Source organism: Trachypithecus francoisi, unplaced genomic scaffold, assembly GCF_009764315.1.
Source record: "Trachypithecus francoisi isolate TF-2019V2 unplaced genomic scaffold, Tfra_2.0 Lachesis_group3, whole genome shotgun sequence".
Lineage (NCBI taxonomy): Eukaryota > Metazoa > Chordata > Mammalia > Primates > Cercopithecidae > Trachypithecus > Trachypithecus francoisi.
This window is the reverse complement of record NW_022681468.1, coordinates 115,810,416-115,830,898: the sequence shown is the minus strand read 5'-3', so window position 1 is coordinate 115,830,898 and position 20,483 is coordinate 115,810,416.

Below are 20,483 nucleotides of genomic sequence, written 5' to 3'. Positions count from 1 at the left end.
AGTGAGACTCCGTCTCAAAAAAATATATGTGTATATATATTTTTAAGAAATATGTTTTTTAAAAAAACAATAATACAACAATAAAATAATACAAATAAAAACACAGAACTACCATTTACATAGCATTTACATTGCATTAGGTATTGTAAGTAATCTACAGATGATTTAAAGTATGCAGGAGGATGTACACAGGTTATATGCAAATACCGTGTCATTTTATATCAGAGACATGAGCATGTGGATTTTGGTATGGGAGGGTATCTTGGAACCAATTTCCCTTGGATATCAAAGGACAACTGTAATAGTGGATACCTTGGTATAAACAATCCAAGTGTCTATCAACTGATGAATGGATAAATAAAAGGTAGTATAGCCATACAATGGAATTTTTTTTTTTTTTATTATACTTTAAGTTCTAGGGTTAATACACTTACCCCAGGTCACTTTTCCCTTCACAAAAGTTGATGGCCAGATATCCTACGTAGAGCTCTGCCTTCCAGGAGGATCACAGCCATGGGTGGAGTTGTAGTGGAATGGCAGACCATTTTTAGCTCACAGCAACAAATCAAGGCGTTCCATTCATGGACCAGACCCAGTTTTTTCCTGCTTGCGGTAGCTGGCTGTATGGAACTCTCCATGAGGCCTTAGGTTTGAGCTGAGATAAAGGTATTGGTACCACAGAGGCAGGCAGCATGGGGATTTGGGATACCTGAAAGTGTAAATTATTTGAGCTCTTCAGTTTTATTTGGGCCTAATCTCAAAAATACCAATTCAACCATATGATATATTGCTACTGTGTTCTCAAATTTGTGACTTGGTGGATGTGACAGGACCCAACAGTCACCTAGCACCCCATGGTCATGCACTCAGTTTCAAGCAGGGTTCTGGTCTACCAGGGACTGTTGTTTAAATAATGACAATCTCTCTGCTGCAGGTAGCAAATCCTTTCCCCAGGACCTTAGGGATTTGTGCTATGACTCTCCTAAAATAATTTGTCAGAGATGCCACATAGCACCCTTATCTATCACAGATACCTATAGCCCCATTGTGCTGGGTTATATGACCTCCCCACCCTCTGCCCTATGGCAGGGCTGCTTTTGCTGAAGCCTGGACCTGCTCAAGAGCCCACTTTTACCCTAGGCCCAACTCCAAATCAGCTGCCTTCCAATGCATCTGATAAATGGGACTGAATAATATTCCCAACCATCTCCAGAATTCAAAGAGACCTTCCAAGTACTCTGCCACTTTTTCAGTGCTAGGAGGTACAAGGTACAATCATTTCTCTTTTACTTGAAGATATTCCAGCATATCCCAGACCAGTGGGTCCCTGAAAACCTCACTGGTATGGTGCTCTCCCTGAATTTTTATGGGATTTATCTGTTACCCTCTGGCCCTCAAGTGTCTTGCCGGGGCTTCCAGAATACTTATCACTTCCTCCTTACCAAGTCTGACTAATGCGATTCAATCAATATGGTAAACCAGCATAAAGTTCTTCAGAATATCAAGATGTTCAAGGTCCCTTTGGACTATATTGTAACAGGGAGTAGGAGAGTTAATCAAGCTCTGGGCAACACCAGTGAATGTGTACAGCTCTGTGTCTTAGGTAAACGCAAACTACTACTAACCTTCTTTCCTAATGGAGGTTAAAAATAACACATTCACCACCTTAATAGATGCAGACCCAGTATCATACACTGTGTTGATCTAGTCAGTAAAGAGCAAATTTCATATAGTAGCTGGGATTGGGACTACCATTTGCTTAAATTTATTGGAATCCACCATCATTTGTCTTGGTCAATCTGATTTGTAGGTCCTTAAGAAAGAATGATGGTAATCTCTGCTATTCCACCCAGGATGCAGTACAACTACTTTTAATTTACTATCTTGGTTGGCAGGAGGAATAGTTTAAGGGACTTCTGTCTGGCCTTTCATACTACAATGACTCTTACCCCACAGGTCAGGGAACCAACTACTAAGTATATCCATTTCAATCATGGAATTGGGACTGAGAAAATGGACTTATACTAGGACTTCATGTAATACCCAGCCTGCATATACCCCTACTCTAAGTATGGGGACCATGATGACATTTTGGGTCTTCATGGTATCAAATGTCGGCTCATTTAAAGGCTCTCTATCCAATAGCCTTTAAAAGATCTGGACAGCCCTGTGCACAGTTACTGTGATAAATGACTACAGGTCCCTTTGGGATCAGGATTGAGGTAACACCTACTTGCATACACTTGATGTGAATATAGGGTCCTTTTTCAAGGAAGTACAGTCTCCTTTAAGCAAGTGCTCTAAAAACTCGCTCATGTCTGGAAAACAGTGAGAGATCATGATATTTTTCCATTGCAATCAACCTTCTGCTCATCCTCCCTTGATCTATTTTGATCTTTTAAGGTGAGGCACATTCTCATTGGCCCTCCATTTATCTTGTGCCTAGAAACATCATTGTTTATTAGCCATTGCTCTGAAGCCATGTGGGTTAGGACTCTTGATTTTCTTCTGGCTTTGCTGTTCATCATGGTAATTACACCCGCATTGTCTCTGACAGTTAAGTGCTGCCCCATGGCCTGTGCTATTCCTGAATCCTATCATCTCATTGATATTAGGGACTCCAGTTTCATAGCACATCTTTTACCTTTGACCCTGGCCCACACAGGACAGCCACCACTGAACCCCTCACTAGCTTATTCCTTATTATTTTAATGAAGAAAGTGTCTTTTTGGCCTTTCCAAGGAATATAGCCAGCTGGAGTGTTCTCTAAAATTGCATAATAAATGCGTTCTAACACGCTCATTTTTCTGAGGCTTTTTTTTTTTTTGGACAATAGTGCAGTGGCACTGCTCACTGCAACCTCAAAATCCTGGGCTCAAGCAATCCTCCTGCCTCAACCTCTAGAGTAGTTGGGACTACAGGTGCATGTCACCTCTCCCAGCTAATTTTTTTTAAAGAGTCGGGGTCTTGCTATGTTGCCCAGGCTGGTCTTGAACCCCTGGCCTCAAGTGATCTTCCCACCTCAGCCTCCCAAAGTGCTGGGATTACAGGCCTGAGCCACTGTGTTTGGCTTTTCTGAGGCTTTTGACTTCCTCCTCAGTACTCTGCTAAGGCATCTCCCTTTTCTTTCCTACAGACTATCACTGATTCCAAGCTTCACGGAGCCATTCCATATTAGGATCAGCGCCAGGCATCCTCATTGGGATGTTAAATCCAAAGCCACAAGAGTGTCTCCATATCATTAAATCTTCCATATTCAGCCTTATCTTTCAACCTCATTAGTCCACCAATGTTGGGATCCATTCCCACATATGTTTTCCCACAGCTCTTTTGGTGAATAATCCCTTTTACTTCATGGCAAGAATCATACTTTTCAACTGAAAGCACACCTGACCCTACTTATCAATCTAGAAGTGGCCAGGTGCAGTGACTCACGCCTGTAATCCCAGTACTTTGAGAGGCTGAGGCAGGTGATCACTTGAGGTCAGGAGTTTGAGACCAACCTGGCCGACAATGTGAAACCCTGTCTCTACTAAAAATACAAAAATTAACCAGGTGTGGTTAACCAGGTGTGTGTAATCCCAGCTACTCAGGAGGATGAGGCAGAAGAATCACTTGAACCCTGGAGGTGGAGGTTACAGTTAGCCAAGATCATGCCACTGCACTCAGCCTAGGCAACAGAGCAAGACGCCGCCTCCAAAAAAAAAAAAGAAAAGAAAAAAAAGAAAATGGAGAAGCAAGGAAGGTGGCAATGGGAGGTTGCCCTCCTAGCAAGTGGTGGTGGAGGTGAGAGGGGCACACCTACTGGCTCAGAAGGGTCTGGATTCTTTTTTTTTTTTTTTTTGAGACGGAGTCTCGCTCTGTCGCCCGGGCTGGAGTGCAGTGGCCAGATCTCAGCTCACTGCAAGCTCTGCCTCCCGGGTTTACGCCATTCTCCTGCCTCAGCCTCCCGAGTAGCTGGGACTACAGGCGCCCGCCACCTCGCCCGGCTAGTTTTTTTGGTATTTTTAGTAGAGACGGGGTTTCACCGTGTTAGCCAGGATGGTCTCGATCTCTTGACCTCGTGATCCGCCCGTCTCAGCCTCCCAAAGTGCTGGGATTACAGGCTTGAGCCACCGCGCCCGGCAAGGGTCTGGATTCTTAAAGGCATCTACCCAAATATCCCATGTATCAGGGTCCTGACCTCACCTTATCAGTGCTGTGATTTTGGCATATGAGACTTGTTAGGGCTATTAATTCATCTTGCTGTGTAACTCCGCCACCCTTGCAATCAAACCTTGTCCTGATTTTTAATACAATCGCCTTTCAGCTGTAGGAGATGCAGGTCACTAACATTGCTACCAGGCCCTGTGGTCTTCACACTGTATCCAGATTTAATAGGAGGCTGCCAGGAACTTGGTGTTTTTTTCCCCTGCTGAGTTTTTATTTTATTTTATTCCTTCCTTCCTTCCTTCCTTCCTTCCTTCCTTCCTTCCTTCCTTCCTTCCTTCCTTCCTTCCTTCCTTCCTTCCTTCCTTCCTTCCTTCCTTCCTTCCTTTCAGACGGAGTCTCGCTGTGTCACCCAGGCTGGAGTGCAGTGGCGTGATCTCGGCTCACTGCAAGCTTCGCCTCCCGGGTTCCCGCCATTCTTCCGCCTCAGCCTCCGAGTAGCTGGGACTACAGGCGCCCGCCACCTCGCCCGGCTAGTTTTTTGTATTTTTAGTAGAGACGGGGTTTCACCGTGTTAGCCAGGAGGGTCTCAATCTCCTGACCTCGTGATCCACCCGCCTCGGCCTCCCAAAGTGCTGGGATTACAGGCTTGAGCCACCGCGCCCGGCCTATTTTATTTTATTTTATTTTATTTTATTTTATTTTATTTTGAGACAGGGTCTCGCTCTGTCACCAGGCTGGAGTGCAAGTGTTGCAATCTGTGCTCACTGCAACCTCCGCCTTCCGGGCTCAGGTGATTCTCCCACCTCAGCCTCCTGAGTAGCTGAGACTACAGGTGCATGCCACCATGCCTGGGTAATTTTTTTTATTTTTTGTAGACACAAGCTCTCACTATGTTGCCCAAGCTGGTCTCCAACTCCTGAGCTCAAGTGACCCACCTGCCTCAGTCTCCCAAAGTGCTGGGATTACAGGCATGAGCTACCACACTGGGCCCCTCTGGGTTTTTATGGCAGTTAACAATAGCCAACCAATTCTGCCATGTGTGTAATTACCATTGCACCCTTATCTTTCAAGTGCCAGAGCTATTGAATAAGCATCGCACTCCATTCCACCTGTATTCCATCCCAATCTATAGGTAAGTTTTATGAGACGGAGTCTCGCTCTGTCGCCCTGGCTGGAGTGCAGTGGCACGATCTCGGCTCACTGCAAAGCTCTGCCTCCTGGATTCACACCATTCTCCTGCCTCAGCCTCCCAAGTAGCTGGGACTACAAGTGCCTGCCACCATGCCTGGTTAATTTTTTTGTATTTTTTAGTAGAGATGGGGTTTCACTGTATTAGCCAGGATGGTCTCAATCTCCTGACCTCGTGATCTGCCCGCCTCCGCCTCCCAAAGTGCTGGGATTACAGATGTGAACCACCGCGCCCAGCCCACCCCAGTCACTTTTTATTGACATCTGGTTGGCAAATGATATAATTTCAGAATCCCATACTTGAGGGTCTGCTTCCTAGGATCACTTTTGGCACCAGCCTTCTTAGGATGAGAAAAGGATTTGAATGCAAGGAGCTTATTTGGAAGGTGTTCCCAGACAGCACTGGTATGAAGCTAGAGAAGAGAGACAAGTAGAAGGAAGTCAAGAGAGGCTGTATTAATGAGCAGGTTTTCACCATCGACACCTCCTCCTCCCATTCGTCACTAAGAATCACTCCCCAGGATTTGTACTCCCCAGGACTTTTTGTTCACCCCATGGCATGAACCATGTGTAAGCCCTCAGGTAGAGAATCACAGGCTTACAATGAGATAATGTGTATGGTAATGATGAATGCTGGTGGGGTATGTGTGTGTCCTTAACTGTATATACGACAGTAGGCCAGAAAAAAAATTGTCCACCTTAACCACCTCACACAAAGGGAGATATCGGGAAAGCTTATCTTTTTTTTTTGCTTGGGCAAATATATGTGTGTGTGTGTGTGTGTGTGTGTGTGTGTGTGTCCCCTTTGAGAATTTGTAACCATAGATATTTACCTGACATAGGCTTGCTGTTTGAATTTACACTCCTTGATGGTCCAGAAACCCAAAGTAAGAAATTAATGTAAAATTTATCCCTGGCTAAGTGATACCCATGGAATGCTCAGCAAATGTGCATGAAAAAATAAAAAAATTTATATGACTTAAAACACCCAATAAAAGGAGAAATGATTTTTGATAAAGCCAAATGATGTTACATAACACAGCCATTAAAATGATGCTTAGAACCAGGAGCTTGGGGAAGAGAGATAAAGAGAAGTTGTTTAATAGGTGCAGAGTTTCCATTCCGCAAAATAGAAAAGTTCTGGAGATCTGTTTCACAGGAATGTGAATATACTTAACACTACTGAAGTGGACACTTAATAATGGCTAAGATGGTGAATTTAATGTTATGTGTTTTTTTTACCGCACAGGAAAAAAGAGAAACAAAGAATTCTTAATGGTGAGGAGAAATGCTTATGCTAGAATGCTAAAGAGAAGGGAGACACAAGATTGTATAGACCATCTTATCTCATCTGTGAACAATTACATACATACATATATATATATATATATATATATATATATCTACAGTGGAGGGAAAAGGTTTAAGAAAATACTTTAAAATACTAATAAAACTACCTGGCAGAATTATGGGTGATTAATTTCATTTTCTCTTCCTTTCTGAAAAAATCTATTTCAGTAATGTATCACTTAGGATGCCTGCAGTTGCAGGAAATGGAAAATCCAATCTGAAATGACTTGAAAAATGAAGGGGATTTATTGGCTTATGTAACTGAAAAGGCCAGAGGTGGTGTGAGCTTCAGGGCTGATTTGGTTCAGAGGTTCTAGTGTTGTCATCAGGAACCCGTTCCCTTCCCTCTTTCTGCCCTGCCATCTCTGGCTCCAGCTTTACCCCAAGGCTGACTCCCTTCATGGTACCAGAATAGCTGTAGCAGTCCCAGGCTGTGCACCCACACACCAGGCTGTCCCAGGGAAAGGACCTCTCTCCTGGCTGCTTTCAAAAGAAGAGGAAATTTCTTTCTCATAAGCCACAGATAACTGATGCTTAAGTCACATTTCCCCCTCCGATCATATTATCCTGATCAATCTTAGCTTAAGCAGATAAGCAAGATGGAGAAGATACCTGAAAAAATGTTTGGGCATTGCTAGGAAGGGGAGACAAGAGAATGAATGCTGGCTGGACAGCTAACAAATACATGTATTTAAGCCTATTCGAAAAGTTTGGAATAAACTTGTATTTCTCTGGGAAGTTCAAAAACCATAAGTGTAAAAATGCTCTTTTATAGAATATTATATATAGTATACTATAGTATATATTACATAAGTTTATATAATATAAACATATAATATAAGTTATAAATTTGTATTATATAAATATTTATTATAATATATGATACATATATATTTTGTATATAATATGTATCATGTAAGTTTCTATAATACATACTCTAGTATACTCTACCTAATATAATATTTATAGATGTACTATAATAGAATATTATATTGTAAATATAATATAAATACCATAATAATAATGTTCTTTATGCAGAAAAAGTAACAAACCACCTTTATGAGCCTTTTACATAGACTCTATAGAATGAGGCCAGCATTCTGAAGTCAGCTTTAACCTGACACTACAATTTAAGGGTGATATTAAAAATATTTAATGAGCAGTATGGCACAGTTATCAATCAATCTGAGTGGGCACCCAAACAATGGGGGAGAGGATGTCACTGGCCACTCCACTGCGTTGGTGACCTCAGCCACAATCACAGTCATTATGACTTAGCAGTCCCCATCAGCTCAGAGTATGACATAAAACTGTCCAGTTTACCTTCAGCCACCAGTGCTGGACATCCACTAGCCAAGGGATTCTCACCCACACCCAGGCCAACACTGTGCCAGGACAGAGGGATCCCTATCAGCAGATACACAGTTTCAAGGGAGATTAGGATTATCATTGTCAAACACCAACGGAAGCATGGGCTAAAGAGAGCAAAAATAAAATCCAGCAAAAGCCTCCCTAGTCTTCTGCTGCATTTAATGAAGAGATACAGCATTGAAGTCAAGACAAACCAATGTCAAAATGAGCTGGATCATTTATAGCTGTGTTACTCCACCTGACCAAGCTTCAATATTCACATCTACAAAAATGAGTAATACAAGAATTACCTCCAAAATTGGTTATGAACACGTAGAGGTAGTGTAAATAAAGTCATTAACGCAGGGCGTGGCACATAGTAGGGAGTTAATCAATGGTAAGTATCTCTTTTTACCATCTCAAGAGGCTGGTAGAAAAACTTCAGACAACTGAGTGGTTTACAAATGCCTTTGTAGGAAGATTAGCTCTCTGATTTCTGAAGTAAGGAAACAGCTACTGGCCTCTCCATAATTTCACCCTCATTTTGGGCTTGAACCATCCATTCATCCACACTGCCCCTGTCTCTATAAATATAATGGGCTGACAGCCTCTAGTGCTGGAAACAGCTCTTCCTGAGCTGGGATTTCTGACAGCTCAACTTCCACAAGCTGTTCATGAGTTATTTCAAGGGACATTTTACTGTCAATCACTTACCCCTGAAGTGGACTGCACGGTCCTGCCATGTGCCCAGGATTCTGAAAGGGGTGAGAACAACATTTCCTTCCTGGAAATCAGCATAATGGTTCACGACCCATAAAAGGAAGCTGAGAAAAGGAATGTGATGCTAAACAAGGAAAGGAAACTATTCTTACCAAGAACTCCATATATGTCAGCCACTGTGCTATCTTGCTGAATCCCCACAAGAACCCCAGGAGGCAGGTGTTAGATGCCCACCTTACAGGTGAACAAACTAAGGCTTAAAGATGCTGACTAACTTGCCCAGGCTGGTACTGGGAGGAGCTCAGTTTCAAATCTAGGGCTCTTAGATCACAAATTTCTTTCGGAATTTCTTAGAGGTGTGCTATTGACATTTTGGGCAGGGCAGTTTTTTTTTTTTTTTTATTACATGATGTTTAGCAACTCTGGTTCCTGAGCATTAAACAACAGCATGCCCAGGTCATTGTAACAGCTAAACTGCCTCCACACAGTTTTAAACCTATATCTAGAATAAATAGATCTTTTAGATCTATAATAAATCTATTTGTAATAGATAGATAGAATAAATTCTTATTTCAGAACAGGATTCTGGCAGAGTAAGAAGAGAAAAGGAGGCTGGGCACAGTGGCTCATGCTTGTATTTCCAGCACTTTGGGAGGCGAGGTGGGTGGATCCTTGAGCCCAGGAGTTTGAGACCAGCCTGGGCAACATGACAAAACCCTGTCTATACAAAAATACAAAATTTAGCCAGACATAGTGGCACACACCTGTGGTCCCAGTTACTCAGGAGGCTGAGGTGGGAGGATTGCTTGAGCTGGGAAGATTGAGCAGCAGTGAGCTGTGATCGCACTACTGCACTCTAGCCTGGGTGACAGAGTGAGACCCTGTCTCAAAAAAAATAAAAATAAATAAAAAAGAAGAGAAAAGGAGCTTTGCAGATGTGGCCATGGGTGATATTGGAAATGCATTTGTGAATCTGAGTATGTGTGTTCCTGTGTAGAGTTAATGATGCATCTCTGTGCATAGTGTGTGCATGCCACACTATGACTGCACACATGTATGAGATGTGCCCTTGTGTATGCTCAGGCATGCAAGACTCTAAGTCATCTGGGACCCTTTCTTCTCAATCAGCTCCCACATTCAATCAGTCTCTTCAGTCTTATTGATTCCCCCTCCTAAATATATCTGACAACCATTTCTGCTCTCCATCACTGCTATATTGGTGTATATCAAACTTCTTCATCCCTCATCTGGATCACTGCACTGACCTTATATCTGATCACAGGTACTACCAATTCATTCTCCACACCACTGACCACCAGCATGATCTGTCTAAAAGGCAAATCAGACCACATCACCCTTTAGCTTAAAATTACTCAGTCATTGCCATTGCCTATAGCAATTTTAGAAGCAGAACCTTGTATCTAAATGAAGTCTTCAAACAGAAGTGCAATGTGTAAAGCAGATAAATGCAGAACTGCTCTTTTGGATTATGTAGACCCCTTAGCAAGGCATACAAGGTCTTTTATGATCTGTCCTCCAGCCTACTACTACAGCAACATCTCTGGCTTGGTGGTCATGTTTGAGGGCTCTAGAATTCCCTACCTGCATTCAAATTCTTTGCCACTTACTAACTGTGCAACTTGGGCACATTGCTTTACTTCTCTGTGCCTGGGTTTCTTATAGATAAAGTGGGACTAGCTGCACTTAATGGAATTCTTTTGAAGATTAGATTCATTCATATTTATGAATCACTTAGAACAGTTCCTATGGTTCCCAAAGGAATCTGTGGTGGGATTGACCCCCACTACAGTTGCCTACAATGTGACCAGCTAAATACACATCCTTGAATTAGCTTTCCTCTTTCTCTCTTTCATTTCTTTTTCTTTTTTTTTTGACTGAGTCTGGCTCTGTTGCCCAGGCTGGAGTGCAATGGTGCAATCTCAGCTCACTGCAATCCCCGCTTCCCAGGTTCAAGTGATTCTCTTGCCTCAGCTTCCCAAGTAGCTGGGATTATAGGCATATGCCACGATACCCAGCTACTTTTTGTATATTTAGTAGAGACGGGATTTCACTACGTTGACCAGGCTGGTCTCGAACTCCCGACCTCAAGTGATCTGCCCGCTTCAGCCTCCCAAAGTTCAGGGATTACAGGCGTTAGTCACTGTGCCCAGCCCTCTCTTTCACTCTTTAGTCCCCCCACCTCTATTTCCTCAGATCACTTCCCCAAATAAACTATTTGCACACAAGATCCGGTCTTAACCTCTGCTTTTGTAGGGAATCTAAATTAAGACAAAAAAGGTTCCCAAATTTTCCCTATTACAAAAAAATCCTGCTTTATGTTTTTATGTTTCCTTGTGACTGTGAGTTATTCTCTAAGGTGTAAATCTGAAAGTAGAACTGCTGAGTTACACGACGTGTGCATTTTCAATTTTATTAGAAATTGCTTTCTAATATGCTTTCCCATATGGTAGAACTAATTTACATTGTTGTCCACACTGTTGAAAATTCCCATTTTCCCACATTCTCTTCAATATTAATGTTGTCTGGTTTTAATTTTTGCCAATAACATAGAGCCTCATTATTGTTTTTAATATGTATCTCCTTGACTACTAATGAAGTTGAGCATCTTTTCATAAGTTCATTGCTCATTTTGTTTTCCTTTTATGTATTTTGCTTATTCACATCTTTTGCCCATTTTCTATTGGGTTTCTTTGTCTTTTGTTATTGATTTATAGAACTTCTTCATACATTCTAGATACAAATCCTTTATCTGTTAAATAGATTGTGAATATTTTCTCTGAAAGTTTTACTTGTCTTCAAATTTTGCCTATGATGCTTAGTTTTTACTTTTAATGTAATCAAATATATTTTCCTTTTATTGTTTGTAATTTTTTATGTCTTGTTTTAAAAAATCTTCTTTTTATGGTACTTTATGATAATATTTACTTCTTTCCTTTCATAATTTTACATTTTGGTTTTATGCTTAGGTCTTTAATACATCTGGAATTTATTTTTATACATGGTATAAGGAATAACTGTTTTTGAGCTAACAGGCATTGAGAAGTTTTGCTTTGCATTAAAAAATGTTTCTTGCAGAGACATCTTGGCATTTTGCATAATGTATATTTGTCAGACCTAGAAATGGCAAAAGGGTAGAAAAGGAGGGGAAAGCACTGAGAAACTAGGGATGGTAGAGAAATTTCAATTACACATTTTATCCAGTGTGAGTACTGTGACCTTGTTTGGGCAAAGCAATCACATTAAAAACCACTTTGAAAAGGTTTACATTGGTTCTTAATTACCTACAGGTGGCACGTTAGTGAACTTTTTTGATTCCCTCACTTCCATTAGTCAGTTGGAATACGCTCAGAGAAACTGCAAAAGCTATGAAATGGGAAAATAAGTAGCTTCAGTCTGAACCAAACACAATGAGAAAACAAGGTCTGCAGGAAGAAAATTACATTTCAAAGACTAAGCTAAAAAGTTTGGGGATTTTCTGCTAATTTGGAACACTCACTTTATATTCACTCATTCATTCAGCAAGCATGTATTGAGCATCTACTCCATTCCAAGGACTATGCTGGGTGTAGGGAGCTATAGAGATAAATAAGTCCCTCCTCTTGCTCTCAACAATTTCTCTTTTAGGCAAAAAGACAATTATGTAAGGAAATAAGGTTTCATTATATGTGATAAACATATGAAATGGCTACCAAACACCATTTAAACATAACACTGAGCAGGAGGAATTAGTTATCTATATTGGGGAGGAGGAGGCGGTCAAGGAGATGTTCCTGGAGCTAATATGTGAGGAACTATTCAGGGGCGAACAGTAGTTGACCTGGTAGACAAGAAAGTAGGTGTGAGATGGCTTCAAAGGACATTCCAATCAGAGGGAGCAGAGAAAGCAGACATGTGAGAGGCAACTGTGCCTGTAGGTGGTGGGGAGGGTCTAAAAATGTCACACAAACAGAATCTATTTTCCCAATTTTCTATTTTTCCTCTTCAGTTTGAGCTTGTCTTAGTTGTGAAGAAAAGGCCCATTTCATCAAAGTAAACAAAAGTGGGCTGAAATTGACAACAACAGGAGGATGATGAAGCCAACTCTCAGAGAAAAGGAGAAACCTGGCTCGAGCACCAATTGTCTGTAATTGTTTCCCCCAAGGATAGAAGATTAATTCATTTATCCATAGGCTCCTAGCTTCCAGCGGTCAAGGACTGTCCCATGGGATGTTAATTCCTTCACGTTTCCAGGTTGCACATAGGTCAGAATGACTGAGTAGGACCCCACTGGAGCTCCCAGATTGTTATGTTTTCTGCCATGGGCTCTGTCTCTTTGGCCTTTTGTCCTCCCTCCCTCCCTCCCTTCCTTCACTCTCTGTCTCTCTCTCTCAATCTTTCTTTCTTTTCTTTCTTCCTTTCTCTTTCTTTCTCTCTCTCTCTTTCTTTTTTAGATGGAGTCTCACTCTGCCGCCCAGGTTGGAGTGCAGTGGTGCGATCTCGGCTCACTGCAGTGCAGCCTCAGCCTCCCGGGTTCAAGCGATTCTCCTGCTTCAGTCTCACGAGTAGCTGGGATTACAGGCATGCGCCACCACGCCCAGCTGATTTTTGTATTTTTGGTAGAGACAGGGTTTCACCATGTTGGCCAGGCTGGTCTTGAACTCTTGACCTAGTGATCTGCCTGCCTTGGCCTTCCAAAGTGATGGGATTACAGGAGTGAGCCACCACGCCCGGCTCCACTTACAGACTTTCAATTAATCCATCCATTTGCAGCCTTACGTCTCAGTCACATATATCCTCTGGGGACACATGCCATCTCTGCCAGACACGATGGCTTTCTTCTATTTTACATCCTCCTTCTAGTATGCTCCAGGCTGCAATTTCCCCTGCTCTACTAACAGTTACCCTTCTTTCTGTAGTTTTTTTTCTCCTTAGAAACTTGTTGAAATCTCTCCTTCACCTTGCTTTTTGATCATAGTCTTTTTTTCTAGTCATCTACATTTATTAATATGACAGTACATTTGTCTTCTTAGTTATTCCTTGGTTTTTAATACTTTTTTGATGTTCTGTTATATTAATGTTTCACTTTATAATCTGTGACTATTTTTCTGGAATGTGCATGCTGTTTTTGTCTGATAATAAGGTTTTTTTTATAGTCTGATGTTCTTCTAGTTGATCAGTTTTTTTTTGTTTTTTTCTTTTTTTTTGAGACAGAGTCTCGCTCTGTCACCCAGGCTGGAGTACAGTGGCCGGATCTCAGCTCACTGCAAGCTCCGCCTCCCGGGTTCATGCCATTCTCCTGCCTCAGCCTCCCAAGTAGCTGGGACCACAGGCGCCTGCCACCACGCCCGGCTTTTTGTATTTTTTAGTAGAGACGGGGTTTCACCGTGTTAGCCAGGATGGTCTCGATCTCCTGACCTTGTGATCCGCCCGTCTCGGCCTCCCAAAGTGCTGGGATTACAGGCTTGAGCCACCGCGCCCGGCCTAGTTGATCAGTTTTTAGCTATGATTTTGAATAACATAACTGATTCTAGCATATAGCTAGATTTAAAAGTCCAATCTGATAATTTATGTTTTTAATTTGTGAGTACAATTTATTTACATTTTTTGTAAATATACGCATATGTGAAGTATATTTGAAGTTTTAGGACCAGCTTATGCATGATTTCTGCTTATCATTCTTTCTTTATTCCTTCTCTCTGTTGATAGACTTTTTTTAGTCTACTCATTTGGAAGCTATAGATTGTTCTATGTTTTTAGTAGTTTCTTTCATTTTTTGACATATGCACATTTAACTCCTCATTTTCTAGCAAAACTAACATTATTAAATATTTCAATCCTAACTTTGGACGTTGTCATAATTTAACTACTTGTTGACTACCTCTCTCCCTCTATCTTTTTATTCTTTAGAGTTTTAAAAATAGTCAATAGTTTTTTTGATAGTCAATAATTAAGTTTCTCTATATTTAAAACCAATTTCTGTGCTACCATTAAATACATCCTCTAATAATTGTTTTAGTGAATGTCTAGAAGTATCAACTCTCAGTTATTACATTGAAAATTCGTTGTTTAAATGTTTAAACGGGCAACTTTTTAATTGAAGTGTAATATAAATAAAGAAACCTACAAAAATTATATACAATTGATTCTCATTATTTGTGAAAGTTATGTTCCATAAAATCACCATGAACACTGAATTAATGAATACTGAACCATTGCTCCCAGGGGAAGTACAGAGTTAGACTCCTGTGAGCCTCTGGTCACAACATTTTCATCAACCGATCAATATATAATCTTGTTTTGTGTGTGTTTCTATTGAAAGACACCTTATTTAATATATATGGTTGATTCATTAACATTGAATTTACTGCCAACAGCACTGCAACTCATACCTGAATGAAGCTTACTAACACATGTATTTTATCTATAAGGCATACCGCAGGTTTATGATAACACTAGGTAACACTGCAGCTGTATGCTTCCAGGCCATTTTGAACAGCAAAATCACCATCAGAAAGCACAAAAACGCAGAAAAACGTGCACTAAGTAGCCTGTGAAAAGGACACTTGCTTCTAACATGAGAGCTGAAACAAGTAAGCAGAGAGTTGTTTTGTCCGACTTCAGCTTGGAACATGTGCATCCAGTGACTCAAATTTTTCCCTTCAATGTGTATATCTGCAAACAACCACAAAGCTCAGCAAGTATTGATTTTGGGGTTGCAAATAAATTTGAGTGAGTAGGTAAATAAGCAAATACAGAATCAGTGAATAAATGAAGATGGATTGTATGGACAACACAATGACTTTTCATAAAGTGAAGGCACCCATGTAACAAGCATCTGAGTCAAGAAATAAAACGTTTCCAGCATCCTCTTTGGTCTTTTTCCAAGGGTAACCATTTTTCTGGCTTCTGACACCGTAGATTGATTTGCCTGCTTTTTCACATTACATCATGTAAGCATGTGTTATGTACTCTTTTGTGTCTAGCTTCTTTTGTTCAATATTATGTTATTCATCCATGTCGCAGGTTGTAATAAATAGTATTGATCATTCTAAAGCATTTTTGTCAGTCTGTTCTATACAATTAGTTTTGTCAGAAGTGAGTTTGTATTCCTAGTGTTGATTTTGTTGATCGTCTTCCCTAGAATTGTGTTCCCTGACGTGTTTTAGACTTCTGATTTTCAGGGTCATTTTAAGCAAGAAGCTTCTTGCTTTTCTTCATGTTTCCCTTGCTTTCTAGTAATTGAGTGGTGTGCTACTGCCTTCCCTTGGTCCCCCAGGCCCCGGTCCAAAACCAAGTCTTACAGGGATGTTGATGTATTGCAACACTGGAGATATCCAGTCCCAGAGTCTGCAGGAGCCTTGGCTCAGGTCCTGCTCATGAGGCTGTGTCTGTCCACCTGCCTCCTTTGGGCCCCATGTTCCTGGAAACAGTTACACCGGGCAGCAGAGTGGCAGTCTTTTTGAGCCCCTTTCAAAGGAACAGCATCCCACTCCAGCTCCTGGCTTCATGCAGGAAGCCTGACTCTATTCTGTGCGTTGTGTGGAGCTGTTTGGTCCTGATTCCCTGCTACCACTGTCTGGGGCCAGACCTGGAGCCCAGCATGCCCTGGCTTTATCCTTGCTCACTGCTGGAGATTTATGGTCCCAGAGATGCTTGTCTTCTCTTTGATCCTAGCTATCCCTTTTCAGTCATCTCTTCTTATATTTGACCTGTCATTGCTATGTGTCTGGAGATGGGAGAAGTTGTTGACGAGTGAATTTAACTGTACTATGCTGCCTGGGAGTCTGTTTTGCTTATTTTATAAGAGAATTAAAAAGCCATTTTTATGTTGAAATACATAAAGTATTCAAGAGTTTCCTCTCAGGTGGAAACAACTCAAATATCTGTCAACTGATAGGTGGATAAACAACATAGGTATAGCTGTACTATGGAATATTAGTCATCCATTAAAAAGAATGAAGTATTCATACATGCTGTAACATGGATGAATCTTGAAAACATTATGCCAGGTAAAAGAAGCCATACATAAAAGGCCATATATTGTATAATTTCATTTATATGAAATATACAGAATAGATAAATTCATAGAGACAAAGAATGGATTGGTGTTTTCCAGGGGCTCAGGGGAGAGGAACATGGAGATGATAACTAATGGGTATGGGGTTTCCTTTTGGGGTGATGAGAATGTTCTGGAACTAGAGAGTGGTGATGGTTGCACAACACATGCCTTCTAACTGCTCTCGTTTGAAGGTATCAGTCCTTTGCACCAACACAAGGCCAGGTCCTGTCTTTATTGAACATCTTTCACAATATATTGTGAATTTTTTGTCTTTGGGTCTGTCCCTCTACCAGACTATAAACATTTTCAAGAGAAGCGTTTTACCTATTCAGATTTTTATCTCTGTTACTTTGCTTAGTGCCTGGCACAGAGTAAATCCAAGAAACACCGCTGAATAAATGAATGAACAAATTTGTTGAATTGACATGACCACTTCACAAAAAGTCATTCTTTTTCTGGGTCCCTCAATTTATTGTTAGAATCATCCCCCAGGGAAAGATTTTCATTTGGAGACACTGTGATGTCCTCAGAGCTAAGCATTTGATGTGAGGAAGCAGTGCAAGCAGCCCTTACCATTCCCAGGGCCCCCCTGAAACTTTGACCTCCCAGCCTCAGCTAGTCCTAACCTAACATCTGCTGGAGGTGCAGTTGCAGTTGCTGAATTATTCAAAATATTCCCAACAACTAAGCACAAAAATGCTGTTGCTGAGTCACTCCCAGTACAAAGCATTTTCTTTATGATGTCTGCCCTCTGAGGTGTGAATTGCAAGTCTCACAGCCTCACTCTACAGAGGTGAGCTAAATGACTTCTCCAGGGTCAGGGAACAAATGACGGAATAAGCGATGCATCAAATTGGAATCTATGTTTCTGTATTTGACTATGTATATGTAGGTGTCCGGGTTAGAAAGTCCCCAAATAGATCACCTATTAGATTAAGATCTTGAGATACAAAAATTTATTCTTTAATGTTAGCTCCAATTCTTCATGACATGGTTGAAGGTGATTTCTTCTTGTTCCAACAGTGTGGCGGCAAGGAAGCGAAAAGGGTATTAACTATTTCCCCCCATGTTAACCCTTTATACACTCATAGTAATTTTTAAATTGTCCCTTTCTTCCATATTAAAATTTGCAGTCCTTTCATTAAAAAAAATTAAGAACCTACTATGTGCCAGCAATTCTGGGTTCCAACATAAAGTATAGTCCCTCTCTTTAAGGTCTGAGTTCATAGTCTTCCTTTAGGGTTTGCTTTAAATTCTTATTTCTGACTCTAATCCAGCTTTGTAAAATGCACTCCCAAATCTACCAGCTGGCAAACATTTTGTAGTAATTTATTATTCTCTGGGTTTTTAACACATGGGAAAATCAGTGTTAATCTCTCTCCAGGTTGTGCCAATGACCAGCAACCTGTAGACAAGTTGGGATTGTCTGCGCCTGGTCACATTGAAATACTTTCAATTACCTGCAAAGGAGCGGTTGATTTTTGCTTGTGAAAGATACAGAGTAGCAACTGGAAAATAATTGCTTTTTAGCAGTGAGTGTAAAGTACCAGGGGAACATCCCCTTCTTACACAGTATACACAGGTCTGTCATAATGTAGACAGTTCATCTGGCTTGACTGATGCACACAGGCCTTTTCTGGGAAACCCACAACCACCAACATTATTCTGCAGTTCTCAATCACTTTGTGTGGTCCCCAGAGCTGTTGCTGAGGGACACAGCAGGCAGAGCAGAGGTGCAGCTCTCCCTGTCATCTAGGGGACCCAAGGAGACTGAAGCCATCATTTCCTTTGCTGACTCAATAGTCTTGGCAGAAGGGATGTATGGGGTCCCTGATCTGCTCTGAAAGAGACATACTAGGGTTCTAAAACCAGTCCTTCAGCCTGCCTCCAACAATGATGCTGACTTACTCACACAGCATCTCTCTGTGCTATTTATGCCATCTGCAAAATAGAGTTACACAGTAAAAGGATTTGGGATGAAAACACTGTTCAGTGAAATAAATGACTTTTTCTCTTTTTTTAAATTTCAGGGGCTAGGTTTTTCTAACTGGTAATAGTCTTCTAAGAGGGGGATGTGGGGATGCAGTGGCTCATGTGGGTAACCCCAGTGCTTTGAGAGGCTGAGGCAGGAGGATTGCTTGAAGCCAGTTTGGGTTTGTTTGAGACCAGCTTGGGCAACAAAGCGGGACCCCATCTCTACAGAAAAAAAAAAAAGAAGGGGATGTATTAGCTCATAGTAACCTGTCATTTATTAGTTCTAACTTCAAATGCTGTCATTCTGCTGCTTCTAGTCAGCGAGGCATTGGAGGGTCTACTTCGCATATGAGAATGACTTCTCCCTCCTCTGAATGCTGGTTGTACCATCTTCCTGTATGTAACTATATTAAAGCTAAATACATGAGGGTAGGGACTATCTATCTTGTTTGTTACTGTCTTGGTTTGGGTTTCCACAGAAGCAGACCCTGGGTTAAGCAGACCGTCAAGTGCAAGCAATTTATTTGAGAGGTGATCCCAGGAAACACTGATAGGGGAGGGAGATAGGGGAGGGAGATAGGGTAGGGAAGTTAGCCCAAAATGAATCATTACTAAACAAGTTAGCATCATGGGTAAGTGGAACTTAACTCCACTGGAAAACTTAGGAAACAGGGTATTACACACATCTCAGAACTGTCCCACCTGAGGAGTAAGGGAACTTGGGTATTTATATGACAGTTTCCATTAGTCATTGGTTTAGGGCTGCCCCCATGTAACACTAACAGTACATCCACACGGAAGAGAATGATCCATAATCCCTACCTCACTTCACACAAACAATATAATGCAAGAAGGATCATATGCCTAGCTGTAAAAGTTAGAACCATAAAATTTCTGGAAGAAAATGTGGAAGGATAAGTGTGCAACCTTAGGGTGAGCAAAGTTTATTTTAGGCAAGACATGGAAAACACTATTAAAAACACCCAAAAAATTAATTAAAAAGTACTTAAGTAAAATTAAAAACATCCGTTCTTTACAAAAACATTGTTAAGAAAATGAAAAGGCTAGTAATGGAATGGGTAAATATTTTCATTACATACATCTGACAAAGGACTGGTGCCCAGAATATATAAAGAACTCCTACAAATCAACAATGTTCAATGATTTGAGCAGACACTTCACACATAATGTATACAAATGGCCAATAAGCAAATATCATTCATCATCAGGGAAATGTAAATTAAAATCCCAGTGAGCAACCACTACACATCCACCAGAATGGCTCAAACTAAATACTTAGTAAGGCAAATATCAGCAAGGATGTGGTCATGTCAGCAACTGGAACTCTTATATTTTGCTGATAGGAATGCAAAGTGGCACAATCACTACGGAGAACTCTTTGGCAGTTTTTTACAAAGTTAAATATACATATCTCTAAGACCCAGAAATTATATTTCTAGGTATTTATTTATTTATTTATTACATATATTATTTATTATATATTATTTATTTATTATATATTATTATTATATATTTTATTTATTATATATTATATTTATTTATTATATATATTATATATATAATATATATTTATTATATAAATAAATATATTTATTTATTATATATTTATTATATATTTTTATTATTATATATTATATATATTATATATATTTTAATATATATTTATTAT